The sequence below is a fragment of the Cyanistes caeruleus genome, chromosome 10 (genome assembly GCF_971803275.1).
Source record: "Cyanistes caeruleus chromosome 10, bCyaCae1.hap1.1, whole genome shotgun sequence".
NCBI lineage: Eukaryota > Metazoa > Chordata > Aves > Passeriformes > Paridae > Cyanistes > Cyanistes caeruleus.
Window position 1 is genome coordinate 19,977,746 of NC_141710.1, and position 22,596 is coordinate 20,000,341.

Below are 22,596 nucleotides of genomic sequence, written 5' to 3' on the forward strand. Positions count from 1 at the left end.
TCTCTATTCTTTTCATTAAGGGAAAAAAGACAAAGCTCAAACTGTACATTGTCATTATATCTTTGTCTGTTCATGAAGTAATCCAGGTGCAAGAAGAGTACTGACTGCACCACAAAACCACAGACAAATTCCTAAAAATATGTGCTTTAAGAGCATCCCTCAAGTTGTGACTGTACATGTAGATGTGTACAGGAGAACAAAACCAGCAGATATTCTGAGTAAGAGAAAAGAAAAAAGATTGCTTTGATCCTTCAACCATAAGCCTCTAAGATGAAGCTTTTTGTTAAAATGAGCAAGTAATTTTCAGCTTTTATAGTAAATATCTATGATCAACTTTGAGATATCCCCAGGTATCTTCTCTCAAGGCCCTGCAGTGATGCTGCAGAGGATGAGATATACAGGTAGCTTTCCCCTGTTCACTTCCCCTTGTTACTGTTTAAAGATATTTCTACCCTTCACAAACTTGCATTATTTTTTCAAATGCTTGCAGGGATGTGGGTTTGTTTTATTTTGTTTTTTTTTTTACCAAAGGTGATACATTACAGACAATTTTATTATGTAAAATCTTCCTTTTGCTGATCCCTGACTTCTCATGCTGCTCCCCCTTTCCCCCAGGCATTCTGCTGGATATTCAAGGCTTTGCTACATCAGGAAACCAGAACAGTAAGACTGAGAACCAGGAGATTCTGAGGAGATAAACTAATCCCTCACCCAGCCTCTTCACAGACTCATTGGGAAATAAACACCACCTCCAAAATAAAGAATTCTATTGTTGTTATGCTGTTACAGAGAAGAAAGATGCCTTTGAACATGAAGCATAGAACACCACTAATCCTCTGCTCAGTGAAGGAGAATTGCCCATTCAGGTGCAGCAGATATTGTCACCAAATATCACCAAACTTCCAAATGAAACTGATACAGACACCCAGACCCTTTCACCAGCAGGGATTGATGCTTCTTGAAACACCTGTCAGAACAGTGGGAGTAGCACTTCTGCCTGTGTTTTCCATCTTTTACCTGGAAACTATTTCAGTTTCCAAATATGTTCATTTAATATTTTCCTAAGTGGCAAATTAACTTTAAGAATATATATAAATTAAGTCATAATAAACATAGAAAAACCAAAATAAGGAATGTTCATGTTTAACACAAGCCAAAATGAAAAAACAAAAAATTAAAATTTTGTTTTTGAGAGTGGGGATGGCCAGATGTGAATTGCTGGGATTTTGCTCCTGATCTGATTTTCACCCTGTGTGTTTTAATTTGAAAGAAACCCGTGACAATATTTCCAATCTGTCTCTTGCTCTTAAATCGATCATATCCTCCCACCTGCCACTTTCAGGAGAGCTGGTTGCAATTACACTGATTGGACATGGGCAGGATGAGAAAATACACATAGAAAAGGGTGTTTTAATATCTAATGAGCTATACAAGTGATTAAATTATTAGCTGTGTCTTTCAAACTTCAAATTTAGAAGCCCCAAAATTACCCCTGAACTGGGCAAAGGTGTGGCACTCATGCAGTTCATGAAGAGGAAGGTTTAGGAGTGGGGAAACACAAATTACTGAGAGAACTTGAGAGTTCACAGATACAAGGCTGCTCTCTGTGGGTTATATCAGGGAAACTTGTTATTCCAAAGCCATAAAGGAAAATATTCCCTCATCTGAGACCTTCTGCAGAATTTAAAAGAAAACTGTTTTTCTTGAACAAATCAAAGAAAATATAAAACCAAGAAGCTTTCCTGCAAGAAAACAAAGAAATGAGGAAAAAGCTTCAGCACTGACACGGTTTCCTGTCAAGCTATAGATCTGAAGCAGAAGGGTTCTTACTGGGATGTGTGCCACAGAGGAATTAGAGCATATCTAGACCTTGCAGCATGGTGCATCACTGTTTCCTGCACAATGTCATGGTAAATTTGAAGTAAGAATCTTCACTAAGATTTTATAATATTAATTGTGTCACTGGTTCTATCTCCCAGAGTGAAATAACCAAATATTCGGTTACTGGAAGGGAGACTTTCCCTGTTTGGAGGTCTTGTGCTGTTATTGCAATTTGCAGTTTATCAATCTGTTCCATAATCTATACAGGACATTTTCTTAAAAATTGCCAGTGACCTATTTTATAAATATAACACACTGTGGGTTGAAGACAGGAAGAAAGGAATAAATACTGGCGGGGGAAGTGAAAAACTAAAGCACAAGAATAAGTAGTCTTTAATAAACACCAGCTGGCAATAAAATCAGGGGTCTGAATGAAGTTCTAGGAGCTTTTCTGTAAGTGATGGAGCTAAGGAAAGGCAAGTCATTTCAAAACTCGGTTGGCTGCACCACTGCAGACCATAAACTTCATGAGTCATGGAGTCATGGTGCCACCTTCACTGCATTTATCCTAAAATCAACTATTTCACTGGAAAAATAACCTTTACACTTGATGTAACATGAAGCATGTTTCTTCTTGGTTTGAGCGTTGTTAGAAATTTATACACATGTTGGTACTTGTTAAACAACAGAAAAATTTGTACTAGGTGTCAGCTCTTAAAAAAAATAAAAAGACAAAAATAAAAAAGACAGAAAAATAAAAACAAAATAAGACAGAAAGAAACTCAACCCCAAAGCTCTCCACTCTTGCAACATTATCTTGCTGAAACCTTATAGCAAAATTTAAAAACACAGCAGCTGTCATTTACTAGATTCTCCAGCACTCTTCTAAAGCCAGATAAGATGAATACCAAAATCTCTAAGGACAGTGTATAAACTGCAGTATAAATGGAAAAATGTGAAACAGAATTCATTAAAATACATCAGTAGCTCTACTACCAGCTTAGAATGGATTGATTCAGGAGAAAATCCTGTGCACAACTTGGTGAAGTGCTGCTGGCAGGCAGCAGAGGCTGAACATGTGCAGAAGTGATAACTGGGGAGACTGCAGAAGGCCTCGTGGCCATTTAAATGCAAAAGCTGCAGACAACCCAGGCTGATTCTCCACAACCATTTTCACTGTTTTATTTCATTACTTTCCACAGCAAATGGCCAGGAACAGAAAGGTAGCTACATTCTTTTAAAAAGTTTCAGTGCCATCACTGCCTGCTCAAAGAATTTGTCTGAGTGAACTCATCCTTTAAGCTGTGTCCTTGCAAGGGGGAACCTCTGTGATGGTGATGAGCTCTGCCAAGGTTGCTGGTGCTAAGGGAGACCCTCAGGTGAGGGACACAACTACAAAGGTGCTGAGGATCTCTTTATCTTTGCATACAATGAACCTTTCTGTCTAAGTTCATAGGCACACTGAGGCAAAATTAAATTATGAGTTATTCAACCAAATACCATTCAAGGAGCTAATGGTAAAACTAGATTTAATACCGTGGAGCCCTGAATCATTATCCCGTGCCCTTGAAACCTGTGCCTTCACAATAATATTGGACTTTGGTACTTTTCCTTGACATATAAATACCTAGACTCTGAGTTTAAATACTTGCAAAACACATTTTACATTGTATTTTATCCCAGTCATATAAATTTGTTAAGATACCCTAGAAAATTTACTTGGAGGAGGGGAGGAAAGGGGAGCTGGCTGTGGGCTGTGTAAATTGTATCCAGTCTATCTGGATTTGCTCATTTTATACCTTGCCAATAAGCAAACAGATAAATAAATCACATCCACAGCTGATCCAAATGGCCACATCTTCAAAAGTCCTTAGGGAAGCGCAGAAGAACAACAGATGTTTTGGAAATAAAGCTATGTTAGCATAGCTGTATCAACAGAACCTTCAAATGAAAACTCTGAGCTTAAATTACACACTTAAATCACATGAGATGCTTTTTGAAAAAGGCAAAAATGGATTTGGATACCCAAGGCAGCTTGTCCAAGTATCCAGACAAGAACACAAAATTCACAATTGCCACTGGCAGCAATGTTCCTGAGACTTTTTAACTATGGAACATTACCTCTGACAAAATCCAGACCATCTTCAGGATTTTCTTTTCCAACCAACAGGAATTATATTTTGGAACATAATTCATTACTGTTTCTTTCCTTAGCCATGCTGGTTTTTACTTGCCTGATATTTTGATATTTACTCTTTACATTTTATTTACTTAGATTCTTCCTCTAATTATCATAAGATGTTTTCATCCATCATGGACTCATTAGAGCTGTCACAAGACCAGTCCTCCCATGTAAAAGTAGATATTTTTGTAAATTAGACATGCAAAAGTCCATGGCTTATTTAATAGTTCCTAATTCTGCATGCACAGAAGCAATGCAGGGACAGCCAACTAAACTCATCTCTGCTTCATGGTGTTTTTCCTGTAACAAAAGCACGAAATATGATAAAGGGCTGAAATCAAGGCAACAGAGCTATGCTTTAGCTAATTATGGTTAGGAAAAAAAATACAACTTCATGACTGCCATTTGTCACAGCCTTAACTTTGAATTATGGGAGGGGTAACACAACACCAGCGTGACTCAGCCATATACCAACACACACCATGCTTCAGTCCCTTCTCGGAAATTCTTCTGGAGATAATACTTCTGGGAATGGCATTAATTAGTCACCAATCAACATCACCAGCTCTGTAACCCTGTTCCCAGAAACAGCATCTTTCTGGACTGGTTTTTCCAGGAACAGTCCATGGTATGTTTATACAGGCAGGAAAAAGATGCAATGGATACTTAAATATACACGAGGCAAACAAGACCCAGGCTCTTAAGAGGGAGAGACTTTGCTAAGGTCTGTTCTTTCAAAACAATACCTATGAGCATGTTTTAGTCAGAGAAAACATTACTATTGATTAAACTGATACAATTTTTATCAAACTGGGCTCCTTTGCAGCACAAAGTGTACACCATCTTTTGTGTTGTGTAGCATATAAAAATCAGGAAACTGTGACTGATTTGTTTGCTTTGGCACAATGGAAGCTTTTGCAGCTGATCTGGAGCAGCAATCCAAGTCCTTTACCAACATGAACAGACACCTTCCAGTTTCCTTAACTGCATTACAGGATCTGGACCCCAAAAGCAACTTCAAAGGTAAACAGGAAGGAATTGGGACACTTAAAAGGCAGCTGAACAGGTTACAGACATTGATTTTATAGGGAATTAGGTCCCTAAATTGGTTAGATGCCTTATGAAAATCCAAGCTCCTGCACAGTTAGATGCTCAGGCAGCAGTGAATCTAGCTCTTGTTTTCAATAATTAAATCTATTGCATAAATTACCAATCCTTTTATCATTTCAATGGAACTCCAACTCCCTGCACGAATGAAGATGCTGCTTCCAAGTCACCACATTCAAATCTCCATTTTCCAAACCAGATTTCTGCAGCTGCTTTTTCTGCCCCTTAGAATCAGGCTCAAGCAGTGACTGGATGGGGGAGCAGTGCTAAATAGCAACAAATGTAATTTGACCACTAAAATTAAGGTGAAAGTCACTCTACTGTGTAGCATATTCACGGTCACTTAAAATCAGCTGAAGCATTCCAATTAGTATTTATGTCAGAATGTGGCATGGATGCTAATGTAAAATGAATCCTTTACAACTTTGTATGGATTTCCTCACATAGCTATTGTAATAGATTTCCTTGTTAAATAAGATGTAATTGCAACTTTGGGAAGAAGAATACACCATGAAATAAATATCTATATTGAAAAAAATTAGTCAGAATTACGGTATTAAGTATCTCACCAGACAGATTGAAGGGAAGGGCTGTTTTTAAACAGTCTGCAAAGGTGAAAACTGATTTATACAATTTATCATCCTTTATAAGAGAAACAAAAAAAATCTCTTTGGCCTACTTTTCTTTTTCAGTGGATATTAGAAGTGCTTTCAACAAAATAGAGCTAACTTTTTTCCCCCCTTACAAAAATGCTTAAATTTTGATAAAAAATATGTAAATTTTGCTTCAGCCACGATTTTTTTATGGAGGGAATCAGAAATAAAAATAATTTTGAATGATAAAATTGCTAATTGACTTGATCAGTGCAAAAGGGAACCTTAAAACCTTTACTTGATTCCAAGGGCAGATTGTAGCAGGGATAACTTCAGGAACCCTGTGCCAGAAGAACGCTGAAGAATTCACTTGGAATGAAACCTGCAGAATGCATGTGCTAATTTTCATGAAGGCAATGTGAATTTACTCATTTGAATCTTGGCTTTAGTTTAAGGCTTATTGGAAGATCAAAATATTTTGGGTAATGTGCCTGGCTGTGGTTCAGAAGGCATCCTTTCCACATCATCGCTTCCCTCACTGACCAGACTCCTGAAGAAACCACAGCAACCAAAAGAAAGTGGAAGCAATCAAAGCTATCAGGATTTTACTTCTTAGCCCAATTAAAGAATGGGAAGGATATTTTATCAAACTTCTGTTGTTGTTATTGGCAGTGACCATGAAGAGGCCAAAATGTTTTGGCAGTCATTAGACAATAAAATATTGCCAAAATATTACATCTAGAAGACCCATCAAATGTTGGAGTTAATGCAAGACATGCTCAATGCTCTTTTTTTCCCCCTGCCATTTGGAATTTCTGCTGTCTTTTCCCTTTGTGCTTGTTAGGGAGACAGGAAGAACCAAAATTATTTAATGATTACTAGCTCAAGCAATTTTAAAAGAGTGTTTCTTTGACACAGGTAGACAGCACTGAGTGCTCATGTTCCAAAATTTTATTCCTGCCTCATCAAGGAGACCTTTGTATAGGGATGTCCCTTGGCTCATTTGCTGAGAGCAAACTTTGACCACACTTAGCAAAATAAACCCACAAATAAAGGAAAAAAATCTCCACAAACTGTAAATATTTTATCAAAGACATTATGGCCCTTGTGCATCAAGAAACCTCACCACACTTTCACCTTCACAAACGCTCTCAAGTGTCCACCCATCAATGAAGGCCTTTAAGTCAACCTTTCTCTTATTTTGTGCTAGATGATACAAAATACTGAAAATGACAAAGACATTGAGTATTGTGAAACTTTGTTCTTCTGGTTATTTTATTTTTCTCCCTAGTGATGATTTTCTGTTTTCCTAGTTCTATTCCTTCCTTCCATTCCTTCCATGCCCTACAAGGAAATACAACATGAGGAAAAGCACAAGTGCCACTTTTCTAATCCTTCAAAAGGGCTTATTCATTGAAATAGTCTTTAAAATGTAAAGTAATATATGTATCAACTACTAGTAGAATTTTCTAACAAGACTTTAAATGTGAAAAGAAATCTATTCATATCAAATTCTATTATCTATGCAAGATGGCTTAAGAACATATATATTCAGATGTGGTGTATACAGCATGAGAAACTGGTAAAATACCAGATAATTATGAAGAAGAAGCCTGCAGATTTGATTATAGATGTGAAGCCTCTCAAGATTTTTACACCTATTTTAAGCAATGTTGGATTATGTGTCTCTACTGTTATTTCCAGAGCTGAAGGAGAATGAACACAATATTTTTTTTTGTACTGCTCTGTGTGAGAATGCTACTTCACATTTCCAGCTTGAGCTCCACTAAAATGCTAATGAGGAATTGTTATTAGGTGTTGAGAAGGGGGGGACATCTGCCAGGCAGAAGGATCATAGCAACCTTCACATCCCCTAGACCTGGACCTGCATCAGGATCTGGTGTGAGGCCAGGAACAGCAATTCAGACACGCCCAGAGGAGGTTTCTGCCTGAAACTCCCCACAAAAACCCAGCAAAACCAGAAGAAGGAGCATGAGCAGAAGGATGCTTGAGCAAAGCTGAGTGGTGATGACCTGGGCCAGCTCTCTTTGCCCTCCACTGCTTAGTGGCAGCTCTTACCCACAGCACGCCTACAGTCTCCAGAACACATCACTGGTGGTTTTTAAAACCAATATTTTCTTTGATTGGGATAACCTTCTCCTAGAAATTTGAACATATTTTAGAAGACCATTTCAAAAATTGCATTCATTACAATATATTCCCATGTTTTCCTTCAAGGGAATGAAAATACAGTAATTTATGTCAGGATCCTAAGATGACAATGACAACAAAACAAGATTAATGACTGCTGGAAACACCTTGCCAAAGAAAGTCATTCAGTTAATGCTACAGAGAGTGCTCCTGCCAACCCACCAAAGAAAAAAAGCACAATTCAGAGATTGCTTCGTTTACTCAGTGTAAGCATATTTAGCAGAGGTCCTGGAACAGAAACAGAGAAGATAAATGTTGGTGTAAACTACAAAGCAGGACAAATTTTGTAAACTACAAAATTGGTCAAAGGCAGAGAAAATGGGCATAAATTGAAAAAAAAAGAGTAAATTAGAACCTGACTCCTAAAAATGGCTATGACATGGAATGTGAGACCAGTGATGACCCCTTGGCATTTTGCTGAGAAAATTTTAAACTGATGAAACAATTCATATTCATGCTTCCCTCTACTTGGAAACTGAGATATTTCCATGATATTTCTAAGTGCACATTCAGAGATTTGTGAAAGTACTTACCAAAGACTCACATTGCTCAACAGCCACACAATTTATTAGATCAAAATTGCAAACATGAAAATTTCTCAGCAGAATGTAAATATGCAGGGTAGGGGCAAAAAGAAAAAATAAAAGGCTAAAATTGTACTAATAGCACTATAAACTTTACAGCACTTTTTTTCAATATAGACTCATTTTAAGGAGACAGACATGTCACTTTGACAACATAAGCACACACATTTTAACCAAAACTTAATAAAAAATAAAAGCTATTCAGTGAATAATAATGGGAAAGTATTACATTTATTTAAACCCTCACACAATGGAGCCAATGTGCCTACCAATTGGGCTATTCACACATAAATTGTATTTAATGGCTTCCTGTTAATAAGCTGTAGTTATATAATGAAACCCCAGCAATTTTGCAGCTCAAGCATCTGCGTTCCTCCACTGCCATCAAACTGAGCAGTAACTGAGTCAGGAAAGGACATTTGACCTTGGAGCTTTAAATTTTGATTATTCCACCATGCCACAAAAAGAGATGTAAAGTCACCTGTAATTTTCTTTTTCTTAAAAGGGGGTAGGCAGTAATAGACCTCACATTTTAGTAGCTTAGAAGTGATGCAATTTCACAGGAATCAATTAGAAAATTGAGGTTCATTTCAATACAAACTGAATCTGGTGATTTCTGCACTGGTCTTTTGACCCAAAATTGATTACCTGAAGGGAGAAGATAATAAATCATCGATAAATTCATAAATTTTCATTCAGAAAACTAGGAAAAATGGATGAAGCAGAGCCTTAGCTCACATAGATTCAATTTTTTAATTGTGTGTTTCACTAACCATAGGCCATTTAACTAATAAGCCATTCAGAGACCTGTCAGAGGAGAATTTGTTGCTGTATTGTATTACAGGAAACATCATTTCAGAAACATGTCCAGCATGCATCAGGTAGGTTCACTGACACACACCTTATTCCTACACTATTTAAAGAGGGCAGGGCTGGACCACAGGATACTTTCAGGGGATTTTCAGAGCTTTGTGCTTCACACTGACTATACAGAATGCACAGCACGTGGCACAGTGAATTCTTGGCTCGATTGTGTTGATTGTTATTTTAGATGTTACACAGGAACGATTATTTTTCTTGGCCCAAAGGTCTATCATGCAAATTTGTCTAGCAAAAAAAGCTTCCTCTGAGCCAAAACTATTACAAAAAAAAAAAAAAGAAAAAAAGCAAGCCCCCTGCCAAGTGATGTTCCGTGTCCACGTGCACCTCTCTGCAGAGAGGAATCAAATCCCTCCACATCCCATAGTGGTGTCTTCAGCAGAAAGCTGTCCTGGGGTCACATCACAGCCTGTGGCAGCTCAGACAAGGAAAATTCCAACTCCACTGAGTACATCACACATCTTACAGGCAGCACTGCTCCCCTGCACTGAGGAGATGAAAAGCTGGCTCAGTACAGACGTGGCTGGTGGAGAACAAAGCTTTAATTAACAAGGCAGAGACGCTGAACTTCAGTAGATTCTAAATGATGTGTTTGAGTCTTAAATACCAAACTGACTTGCAAGTTCTTGAGTTCATGCTTGAGTACACCATAAGGGCCTTTTCATGTAATTTAAGATTCAATCAAGCAGCAGCATCTCTCTGCAGTGCTCTTCACACAGAATCATAGGATGGCTTGGGTTGGTGTTGGGTAACAGATTAACTATCTTCCTTTTTTCCAGGGCTCACCAGTGTAAATGACTGACAGGGCTGTGCATATAGGAGGAAATAAACTGAAGACATTTTGGTATAACTCCCTGCAGAGCTGATACAATTCATGCCAGTAGCAATGGTTGTTAATCCAAGTTTTTTCTAGAAGAATTGCTCTCCAGAAAAAGTTAAATCCATTTTCTGTATATCAGTAAAGTTTTATCTATCCACTTTACTGGACATTCTCCTTCACTTTATCCATGTTTTCTTATGATGCTGTGCATTTGCTAATTTATGTCCAATGCTACTCTTAGGCATTATCTATGACTTTTGAAAATAGCTCATCATACTTAAAGCCTAATGAATTTCATCTGAATTTACTAATATAAATTAAACATGTCCTAACAATAACTTTATATTATTGACTCCAGTAGTGGTCAAAATTATGTCACATAGGAAAATCAACGTGTTTGTAACCTGCTGCACCATCTACTGACCAAAAGATACTACAACAGACTCCAGAAAAAAACACTACAAAAGTCAAAGACCACACTTAAAGAATAATAGGTTTATATGTGATATAGTGGTTTCTCCAAGGGGCAGTGCTGCTGACCCTGATACTTTGGACTTTGTTGCAGTGATATTGTAGACAGGACATATATGTGGGGCAGGATTCCTGAAGTTCTCTATGACAATAGGTATAGTTTGGGGGTTTTTTTTGCTGTTTTGATGTGACTAAGCTTCACAATGGCTAACTACCCATAAACACTTTTTATGAAAATTATTCATTGGATCTTGAAGGTATAGCTGTTACACAGCTCAAGCTTTCCAGGGAGAATAGCTGTAATGTCACCTTTTCATTGTATATAGGTCACACATCATAAAAATGTTGGTATTTCCTTGGTGACACCAAAAGCTATCAAAAGCAGCTGCAAGATGTCTCTTACTTATTTACATATTAAAAATAAAAACCCAAGAAAAAAAAAAAAAGACTATTAAATCCATTGATCCTGGAGAGTCTCTTTCTATTAAGCTTTACAATTATTCATTGTAATTGCCTCACTTTTTTTAGAAAAACATAGAAAAATAAGTCAAGACACTTTTCTCACTGGGGAGAAAGATATATACTGCAAGCTCTAACTGTCCATAATGATATTCTGTAACTACAGATGAGCATTTTTCCTTTCCAAATGATTGCTGGAAAGATGCAGCAGCACATGACACATTAAAAGTACTATTCCCTCTTTACAGAGCAGCAACATAATTGCAACACAAAAAAAGCTCTTATTTCCAGCTATGTATATACAAGGATGAGATGAGAAAACTGTAAGGCAAAAGGAGAACTGAGAAATAAGTTATTATGAAAATGGAAAGAATAGTTTATGAAGTAAGTATAAGAAATAATGTGCAGAGCTTGGCTGTTCAATTACTAAATGGACTCATTGTACTGTGTACAAGTGTTTCAAGGATGGAAACATGAATGAATTTCAAGGGGTCCTTGCCAACATTAATGGACTGAATGAAAGAAGAAAAAAAGTTTAATACCTTATATTCTTCATTTGTAAGCAATCCTAGGCCCTCTAATTCCAGTCTATATTCACCAGTCTCACTGGTGACTTTTCATAAAGGTTTTCAAACACCAGAACTAAGCAGAATTTTTCTCTTTTAAAACACCTCCTTGCAATACTACAGGTGGAATGTTATGACTGCAAGTTTGTTAGATATTTTAATTAAAATTCAGGGGGAGAAAAGTCCAGCACTTTCATTCAGGAGTTTCCAATTTTTGAAACAGGAAAATGAAGGCAGAAGAGGAGAGCAATGCTTTAAATTATTGAAAATCTATAACGTGAAGGATCTTGACTAGTAACTTTTTGATCCAATCCCAAATTCATAACACTTCCATCAGTAAAGTGAAAAGGAAAATCTTTTTAAGCACTTGGCAAGGGCATGCACCCTTCCTAGAGCAGATGGAAGCCCATGAGTGTACTGCTGCACACAGAGCTACAGGAGAGGTTAACAAAGCTGAGCAAAACAAATCCTGCACCAAAACCCATCAGCTAATGCTTAAATGGGTTTGTTAATAACTAGGTGAGAACAATTAATTTGTTCCACAACATAGAAACTACCAATAAGTGGACAGATGTCAGCAAATGCAGTTTCTCTGTCTAGAGACAGGGACAAACTCTGTCTGGTAGGGACAAAATCCTGTTCTGTACTGTTGGAATAAGGGACAAGAAATCACTATTTAAGTCACACAAACCACAGACAAACTGGGGAACTTGCAGACAGGCTGCTCTAGATAACAAAATTTTTATTAAAAGGCTACTGAAAACCTCTACGAGAGTGCCATCAGGAGCTGTTATGTATCAACACAACACACCCTGAAGTGCATCAGGAGCATAAAGTCATGAAAGGACTTTCTTATCCAGGTTTGAATTTGTGCCAGCCTGCAAACCCAAATCAATAAACAGCTAGTTGGATAGGGATTTGCCTTATGCTCTTCAGAGGTAAAGGATGTACAATCCATATGGTGACCTAACTTGAGAGCTCATGGTGCCCAAAAACTTCTTAAAAAGTGTAAAAGATGCTCCAATTTAGGCATATTACTCCTCCTTTCCACTTGCTTCCCTCTTCTAGGGGCTTTTATATAAATCTAACTATTCAAGCTGAAGTTTCTTTTCTTCTATACCCTTTGAAAACTTACAGGATTTTATAGACTTCAGTGAAGCCTGACCTATATCCTCGGTATGAAATGCAAAATTCTTCTATCAAATTATTGTGATTTAAAAACAAAAATCTAATTCCTTCCAGGACAGGATCCCTAGTTCTGCTAGATAAGTGAGCATTAAGCAGAAACATCTTAAGGCTTTCTTTCTTTTCAAGTTCAATGGAGTTGCCCTAAATGAAATTAGTACCAAAACTAGTATCAAAGAGGCCCTCATGATCTGCATTACAGCAGATTATTGACCACCCAACAAAATCTAGTTATATCTAAATTAAATTTATTGATATAATGGTCCTGTTCCCCCTCAGGGCTGATACAGCACTGAATAAAGCCTTAAAGGTGCTGCTGTTCACATCAAGCTCCCCAGGAAAAATAGAATAAAACCCATGATGTCAGCTGTATAACTATTCCAGATCAACAATCCATTTAAGTCAAGGGTTCCAAATGTTCCTTAGCTGCCACTTGAGAGAAAACACACAGTGAGAACCTAATTGGATCCACATCCTCTGGGTACTTGTGGAAGAAAGGTAAAGTTACTAAACACTAAGTGTTCAGTAAACCTAAACCTTTTTCTTTTTCAAGAAAGCAGAACACGTGAACCATTGACTTTAGGCTGCTCTCCTTTATTGATTTTCAAGTAATCAGAATTATAAAACTACCTACAAGCACTTGAAAGACGACAGTGAGCCAGGCTATTTCAATTCAAAAGTCAGTCATATCTTGCAGGTGGAAAGGGAAGTTTTAATTTCATGTTCTGGCTTCAGAAATTATCTTTACACAATCACGCTTGACACTTTCAGAACCAAAATGAAGAAATGAAGTTTAAGTCTGAGAGAAGGAAACAACAGAACACAATTCCAGAAGAAACCATAAATTTGTACACTTTCAGCAAAAATAACCACCTGCACACACACAAGATACCAAAGGGATGGTTGGGCCTCCATTGTTGCAAAAAATTAAATTAAAAAGGCCCCCAAATATCAGAACTACAATGAATCATGAGTGCAACACACCTCAGGTGTATCAGACAAAACCATCATAATGGGTTATATGGCTAAGACTAGGAAAAACAAGCTCAGGTTTCCATCCCATTAATTCCAGTGCTGCAGAACAGCCCACACAGCCCAACCTGAGCACTCCACAAAAGGCACAGTTGATCCACACGTTTGGAAAACATCCTCTAAACAAACTGACTCCAAGAAGATATTTATTGTTAAAATGGGATCAGACCAAGAGGAGCCAGAGCAGCACCATCTAACTGTGCTGAAAAGATGAAAAGTTTAAAAAAAAATTAATTCATATTTTACACATACATGAGGCAAATAGCTGACAGTTTAAGTAATAGAGATTAAATTTTGGTACAAAAGAATGATCTAGATTTGCATGTCCTGGAAATCATATGGTGTAACTGCCTCAGAAGAGGGTGGATCAGGTTATATCTTTAAATTTATACATTAGGAAAGAAAATCTGTTTTGTGGTATGGCTCCAAGAATAGAATTGAAATTGAAAGATATTGAATAACTGAAAGAAATAAAAATTGCTTCCAACTACTGGTATCTCCACTGAAACCAAGAACAGATTCCATGGGAAGAGTCTAGAAGCTTCTGCTATGTTTGGGAAGAGAAATGAAGCCCTTGGGGACCTGTTCTACAGTCTGTGACCCTGGTTCTTTAGCCCCTCCATACCGAGCACAAAACAAAAAAACTTTGGCCTCAATGATATTTAAAGATTCTGCAAAGAGGCTTTTTGTGATGTTTAGTGACAAAGTAAATGTAGGGAGATTCATATACATCACTGACACCAGCCATGAAAAACAAAATGCATTATTTGACAAACATCAAGTTATAAACTATCATTTAGTTGTTTGTCTGCAAAAATCAGATTAATAAGCATTAATGTATGAAATATTCATGAATATGCATTACTATACAAAAATTTTGCACAACAGCTGTGAGTTGTTTACTAATTCCTGGTTTAAATCATAATGACATTATTTAGAAGAGGTGAATATCACTGTAACTATGATTAAAATGAGGCTTAATCAAGTAGCCAATGGAGTAAACAACAGCATTAGCACCACCAGTTTCGCAGGATTTCGGAAGACACAAAAATTGTAATTAAGGATAGAGTTCAAATTGCTATAGAAGCAAAAATTTTCCTATTTTGTTTTCTAATTTTTTTTTTTTTTTTTTTTTTTGGTGTGGATATCACAACAGGTAGAAACAAAACTGCTCTCAACTGTCTCAAGGAATATTTTTTTCCAGACACGTTTCAATGCAGACTCTGAGAACAGAATGAAATTTACAGCAGGAAGAGATGATGGGAGCATGAAAAATGAAGGACTTGTGGTTTTCACCTTGTTGAGATCTTAAATATAAAAATAAAAGAAACTATGCACTTAATGTAAGGCAGTGCACGGCTCTAAAGAGCACAGCTGTTCAATAAAGTCAATTATTATTTTAATTTTTTTGATCCCCACATTAGAACACGATTGCCTCTGCCAAATGAAATCCACTACCAGAATTTGTGTATACACTTCCATGAAAACAAGACTGTTCCTATGTTGAATTACAAGAAGAGCAGGAGTTCAGTGTGATTTTTACATTCTAAGTTTCCTTTTTTTTTTTTTATTTTTCCTATGACTGTTCTTTTGTACTTGAACATTTAGGAGATTTCATACAGGAACTATTCCTGTACCACAGATTCTGTTTGGAGATCCTTGGATTCTGTGTCTTTGTACCTGATCACTTCAGGACCACTAAAACCTCAGTACAGCTCCAGGACAGCCCTGTGATGAGACTGTGACATTGTCACACCAGGGATCACCCTCAGCCTGGCACAGGAAAACTCAATCTTTAGGACATGGCGATGACAAAGAGCCCTAAGAAGAAGTTAGAGAAACCTGAAATACAGCAATCTTGCAGGACTGAATTCTGGGTCTCACATTCCCAGAATTTTGCATATAATTAAAGGCTAGGATATATTTGGAAGCTAAAGACTCGTATTCCTTAAGATTATGGGAATCTAAATGATGCTGAAGGTAGGCTTAGGATCATTTGCATCTCTTTCTGAAAGCTGCAGCAGTCCAGTTCCAGTCCCAGCTGCATTACAGAAATGACATTAAAGCCTTTATGGCTCACGTCAGTACAAGAATTTCTCAGGAGTAGCTACAGGACCTTGCTCTACACCCGAGTCTAAACACATGGAAACTCAAACAAGACACCAATCCTGCACTTTCCCATGGATAGCTCTTGCACAAACTCTCAATACCATGTTTTTGCACAGGGATACCTCGGACAAATTCTTTTTTTTTTTTTGTTTTCCAGTCACAGCAACTTCAAAAGAAAACAAATTATCTATTTTTTCCTAAATAAATTTGGAGAATAACTAACAGCGATTTATCTGCTGTTAAAATGGGAACTCTTTAGTCATTGTATCCCTTTCCCCTAGATTTTCTCTCTCACCATTTCAGGGCAAAGCAGTCTGTATATGAAATATATATATACACACACAGAACTATATATATACATATATATAATTCTGTCTATCTTCCACAATACTTCTGAATGGGTTGTGAGCCTCTACTTTATACTGGAGGAATGGAAATATTGGAGGCAAAAAGATCTGATCTTCCCAAAACGTTGGCTCTTCAGAATCACTGTTCCTCAGGAACTGCATTTTTAATTTTATGCAGTAAATAGGCATTTCCTATTTCTATTTTGTCATATGCTACTTTTTTTAATCTGTTGCAAAATGCAGGTTTTCATATCCATAAAGTTATTTTTTTTTACTTCCATTATTAACATACCAGTATTTTACCAGCTGTTACAGGAATATTCATTAATAACCCACATATTAGGGAAAGTGATTAATATAATGCAATAAAGGGCACAAAATTAATCTTTTATGGACTATTAATGACAAGCATACATAAACTTTGATCTTCTGCCATGAAGCATTCTGCAGGAATTGATTTGAATTTTTTGTTATCACAAACAATGTTCTTACATGTCATGCATATTTTAGGCAGGAAACTTCCAATAACTCTTTCATTTAACACACATCTGTAACTATGCACAGCAACCCTATACATACAGGATGATTTTTATCAACTCTAATTATTCATTGATAACACATCTGATTATGTGCCCCAAGGCAACATTATAAATCCTAAGTTGTTTTTTCACAGTTGTAATTACCATATGTTCCCATTAATCTGATTCTATTAGCTCAATCTTTGCCTACCGATCTTGGTGTCAATCAATTGTTCTTCCAGCTCGTGCAGCCAACCAATAAGAATGGATTTTGGAAGATGGAAATGTAATTTTTTTGGATCAGGGGAATTGTTTCAACAATCTGACTCACAAAACCTGATTTTGAAACAAAAGTGACAATACAGCTCCTGTGTTTCCAAAGGGGCTGTAATTTATTTATCTGTACAACATCCAGAATCTCTGTGTCCATTCCCTAAAATATCCAGTAGGGACACAGACACCTATTGAAAATATTGGTAAAACCCAGAACCTTTAATATTTTGAAGATGCCAGGAAGGGTGAAGGAGGAGCTGCTCTGGAGCAGCTGCACACTTCATGGTGTTCCTTAGCAACAACTTCCCAGGCAAAGTTTGCAGGGAGCTGGAAATAGGATTCTGGCAGTACTTTTTATTTCAGGAATTCAGTTCCTTATTCCTAAATAAAATGACCCTCGATCTCCTCTGTTTATGAATAGCATCTTTAATACAGAATCTAGGCACCAAAGATAAATTTATAATCAATAAATATGTGCTAAATAACACTTGTAACTTTAGTTGGGTAAAATAAGCCCAGCAAAATCAAAAAAAATCTGTACTCAGCATTTCAAGCAATTTAAACAACATTGACTGTTATTAAAAAGCAATTTTTAACATTCTTTAAGGAATGCCTATGAATAATTTCTTTCTAAAATATGTTAAAAAAATTTACATTACCTTTCTTTGGTGTAGTCACTTAATTTTTTTCTTTCATTATAGTAATTTATCCACAGAGCTTTAGTCTAGAGGGTCTAAATTACTGGCCACAAAATAGATCCTGAATATTTCATTACTGTTAATCTACTGCATCTAAGAAATCAAACATTTTAAAAAGGAGCCCCCAAGTGCATCTGCTGTGATCCAGAGATGATAAACACATATTGCCAAGGCACAGTTGATATAGAGCAAGATAATATGAATCAATGATAAAAATAAAAATCAACAGACAAATAGTGTCACTGTTCATTCATTTCATCAAATGTAACTCAAGGAAGATATTTTTCATTGGGAAATCTTGATAGTATTAATTAGAAATTATATGGAATGATCTGTCTTCAGTGAAAGGACATTAATGAGATGATTGTGAGGGGGGATATAGACCTTGGATTGCAAAAGTTTTGGTAAATATCTCAGTTCTTGGTATCTTTCTGGATCATGACCAGAACCATCAGCACACTCCTACCTCTCCTGTAACTAAGAAAAAGAAGCACTTTTCAAAACTCTGGGGCCTGGGGGCATTTCTGAAGCCTCTGGAGTAGCTGAGGGGCTGCTCAGTCTGATAAATCTGAATAATGCCAGCACTAAACGAGTGCCTGATGCAGCTGCACATCTTCCTTTGGGGCAGCACTGCTGCTCCCTTGGGCAAAGGAGAGAGCTCCAAGCACCTCACCATCTCCTACAGCCAGCCAAGGGCCTCTGTGCTCTGCTAGCTGAGAAGCATTTAAGTATTTCCTTCCCAGGTGAATTGAAACTGAACAGAAATCCAGTGTCTTCCTGCCAGCAAACAGCAACTTTTGATTAGGTGAAAAACTGCTTCATGCTTTGAGAGCAGCAGAAAATTGAGAAAAATCTCCTAAATTGAGTTCATCCAAAGATAATAAATTAAAAAAAAAATGAGGATATGCTGTAAGGAGGAATAGGCACCTCTCAAGTAGTCTTCATTAAACTTAAATCTTAAATTAGCCAAGTTAATTCTGACACTTTTTGTCTGAATTCATAAATGGAGACACAACTCTTGCCAGACTTATTTATGTGATCTTCCAAATAACAAATATTAGAAATCAAGCCTCCTAATACTTTTTAAAAAAACAAAATGCATCTCAAATGATTAGAAATATAATTTCCATGGTAAACAGTGAACATTAGTAACCATTATTTATGTTCCTACATTAGCAGACACCCTTCTTTGCATTCCTGACTTCAGCACAGACCATAAGTACATTTATAATTACAGCTTCTGTTCATGCAAATGACAGTTATGCCTCAGCATTTATCAGTGGGAACACTAGAGAATTCTAAGTGGAGCATGACACATCCAAGATCATTAAAAAAACTCTCTATCAACAATTGACATACAGTAACACATTGAACAGAGTTAAATACTTGTCTTTGGAGATTCTGGCATTAGCTAAACAGTGATTGATAATTCCAGAATTCATGATGGATTTGTCTGTGGTTTGCTGTCACCTGTTTATCTGAGATGCATTACTGGAAATAATCTCTCAATATAAAACCAAGCTTAATTAGAAACTCAATGCAAAAAAGCCACTTACCAAAGCCAAAACAAAACTGGGAAAATTTTGGGGTTTTGTCAAAAAGAATCCTGCAGGATTGCCTTGTACAGAGATAAATAAACACTTGTGTGTCAGACTATGCAGTTTGTCTGTTAACCCAACAGACATTTTTCCACATAAACATTAACACAGAAAAGACACATAGTCACTGCCCTTCAAACAATCACTTAAGCTAGGGGAAAACATGTCAAAAGCCTGAAATAAAAAATGAAAACCGAAGTTCCCATGGGGCTATCACTTTGTTTTAGACAGCACAAGCCCTCCTCCATGGCATGTGCACGTGCCTCAGATGTTCAACCCCAAAAAATTCTTTAAACTATTCCTATGTAATAATTCATGCCAGGTGTTTAGAGGTTTAAAGCTAGAGCACAGCCTGTTCAGGACAGAGTGCCAGAGGTTGAAAATCTTTGTCAGAGTTCTGTCTGATCCCCTCAGTGGGTGCATATCCTTATCTACAGCACACGTGTGAGAAGGACAAGTGGCTTGGGCAGCAGCAGCAGCGTGGCACAGGCATCCCCAGAGGAGCAGAGATGTACCTGCCACCCCCAGGCAGAAGTGCTGGGCTTTAATTGGTGTTTTCACAGCAGCTGCTATTGTAAATTAAACAATAAAGTGATGAAACAACAATGAACTGTTAAAATGCAATCATGACTTCATGATGTCTGTTGCTTGTTCTAATCTGTTCCAGCCCTGTTCCCCTCCTGCCAGGCTGATCCCCCTGCAGAGGCTCTTTGAAGGTGTCTCTCCCATCCTCTTTTATGGTTATAATGGATAATGTCATATACAAATGAAATTTTGTCTTACCAAGATTTTGAATTCTTCTCAGAACCTCCTTCTGAGAATTCACAGGGACATGTGAGTTAAGGCACACAAACCTGAACCCTCAATAGAGCTACCTTAGGTGGCAATTCAGTGATGATGATGATGATGTAGCAGAGATTGGCCAAATAATTCATAAATTGCAAAATTCTTTTCCCACAACTTTACATGAAACTTCAGTTGTTCCATCATTAGTCCCATCACTCATAAATAATGCAGAAGTACGTCTAAATGTGCTACAGTCACATCTCCAATGATATTCAAGTATGTCCTGGCACACCTGCTGGCTTAGAGCTGAGGTTCTTTATGACAGTGGGGTCTTGATTCATATTTAGGTCTTGGTGTTTTGATGAGTGAAATCATGGAGCATTACTCAAAATAACTGGAAATTTCAGTTCAACCTAGTTCTCTTTGTTCCATTTCTACATTTATATTCTTTTAAGCAATGCTGTGCCCTCCAAAATTTCAAGATTTATGTAAAAAGAGAAATATTTTTCTTTCTTTGACAACATTCTTGGAGATTTCAGTGTTTAAGGGGCTTCCTAAGTGGGTTGGGGGAGGGCTTATGGCTTTTTTTCCACACCGGAAACCGCAGAAGAGCTGACTAGGAATTCAAAAATCCTCTAACAAATATGCATAAGCATAGCATACAAAAGGCATAATAGCATCTCTGTGGAGCAAACAAAGTTAACTTGGGTCTTCCACATGATATTGCAGAAAAAGCAGGGTATATAAATATCTCAGAAGCAAACACACTCATGGTTCTTTCAAACATGCAGATAGAGACTAGCTCAGCTGAGCAGATCACCTACACTGAAACAGAAAAAGAAAACTTGAAATTAATTTGGTCTGCACCTATCACTCCAAAAGACCTAATTTCAACATTAAAGTGACTCAATAGTTTTCCCCCCAAAAATTAATGTTTTTAACATTGGAATTTATAAATATGGTACAAAAATTGAACCTTTTACTTGTACAGTAGTAGAATAAATATATAGAAATGAAATCCTGACATGTATGTATGAGATTTAATCTGCATCTTTTTTGAGGAAGATATTTAGAAAATCATATTATCCTCTCTTTATTAGCATCATCATCATCTAGAGCCACATCTACAGGCTAGCAATAGCTTTTTACAATGTTCTGATTTTAGAGTTGCTTTCAATTGTTCCTCCCATTAAAATGAGAGTTAAAAATATTAATTTACGCAATCTGAGGCATGGAATGACTTCAACCAGACTAATTAGCATAACCTTCTCAGATGTCATCCATATTCATTTTGCAGACTGGGGCAATGCTTAATGGCAGAACTAGAACTGATGGAGCCTTGAGCTGTGTCAGCGCTCAAACTTCACAAACCTGTGAGTTCAGCAAATCCTACTGTTGCCACCTACAGCAAGCTCTGTGTATAATGTGCTGTAAACCTCATTAAAGCCATGGCAGGATTTGTGCAATTAGTCACAGCAAAGAGCAGGAATAACACCGGGCTGGCCGTGTGTCACCTCTCCTCAGATCCTCTGGGCTGGTGCAGCTGCGGTGGCTGCGTCCTCCAGGAGCTGATGGATGGTGCCCAGCAAGGACAGCTCTGAACCTTTGGTCACACAGCAACTTCAGCAGTCACCAGGGAGCAGCATCTCCCTGACCTGTCCAAAATTTTAAGTGGCACCCCCTGAAGCAGCTTCACACTCCTAATGCTGTGCTAGCCAAGCCACGCTGGGCATTGGGAGGTTTGGTAGTTGCCAAAGTAGCAGTGGTTCCTTTTGGAAAATTAGTTTTCATTAACATTCCCATCCTGTCTTGGGACCAGTAAATAAGGGGCCATTCAGGCCTGCTATTTGTGGGAAAACAAATCATATAATCACAGAATTGATTATAAATATGGTATAGTTCCCAATCCTTGCCATGGACAGGGACACCTTTTACTAGACCAGGCTGCTCCAACTTGTCCTTGGACTCCTCCAGGGATGGAGCATCCACATCATCCCTGAGCAACCTGTGCCAGTGTTTCACCACCATCACAGGGAAGATATTTTTCCTAATATCTGATCCAAACTTGCCCCCTTTCAGTTTGAACCCACTCCCCCTTGTCCTGGCACTCGATTCCCCCATAAAGAGCCCCCTTACAACTGGGTGAAGACATTCTATTCCTGTCCTGAGGTACATCTTCCTGGGTGGTGCTAGACAACAATTTGAGTTTCCACATGAAAAATTTAATGAGGAACTGTATCCTCATTAAACAAAACCCAGAATTACAAGTTTAACATTCCTTATCATTAATAGCATACAAATATTCTCATGAGCAAATTCTACAGGGTTACAATCCTATTACTCATCACTTTGGTTCT

General features: G+C 37.5%; 1 protein-coding gene and 1 long non-coding RNA gene across 11 annotated transcripts in view; both read right to left on the reverse strand.

Moving 5' to 3' along the window:
* The window catches only part of NLGN1 (neuroligin 1), a 483,239-nt gene that overhangs the window by 99,077 nt on the left and 361,566 nt on the right, over window positions 1–22,596 (reverse strand). The window lies entirely within an intron of this gene.
* LOC147651354 (uncharacterized) overlaps window positions 8,460–22,596 on the reverse strand; it is a 33,713-nt gene continuing 19,576 nt past the window's right edge. Inside the window, exon 2 of the long non-coding RNA XR_015274292.1 lies at window positions 8,460–10,184. This is a non-coding gene — a long non-coding RNA (uncharacterized LOC147651354). The remainder of the gene's footprint in view (window positions 10,185–22,596) is intronic.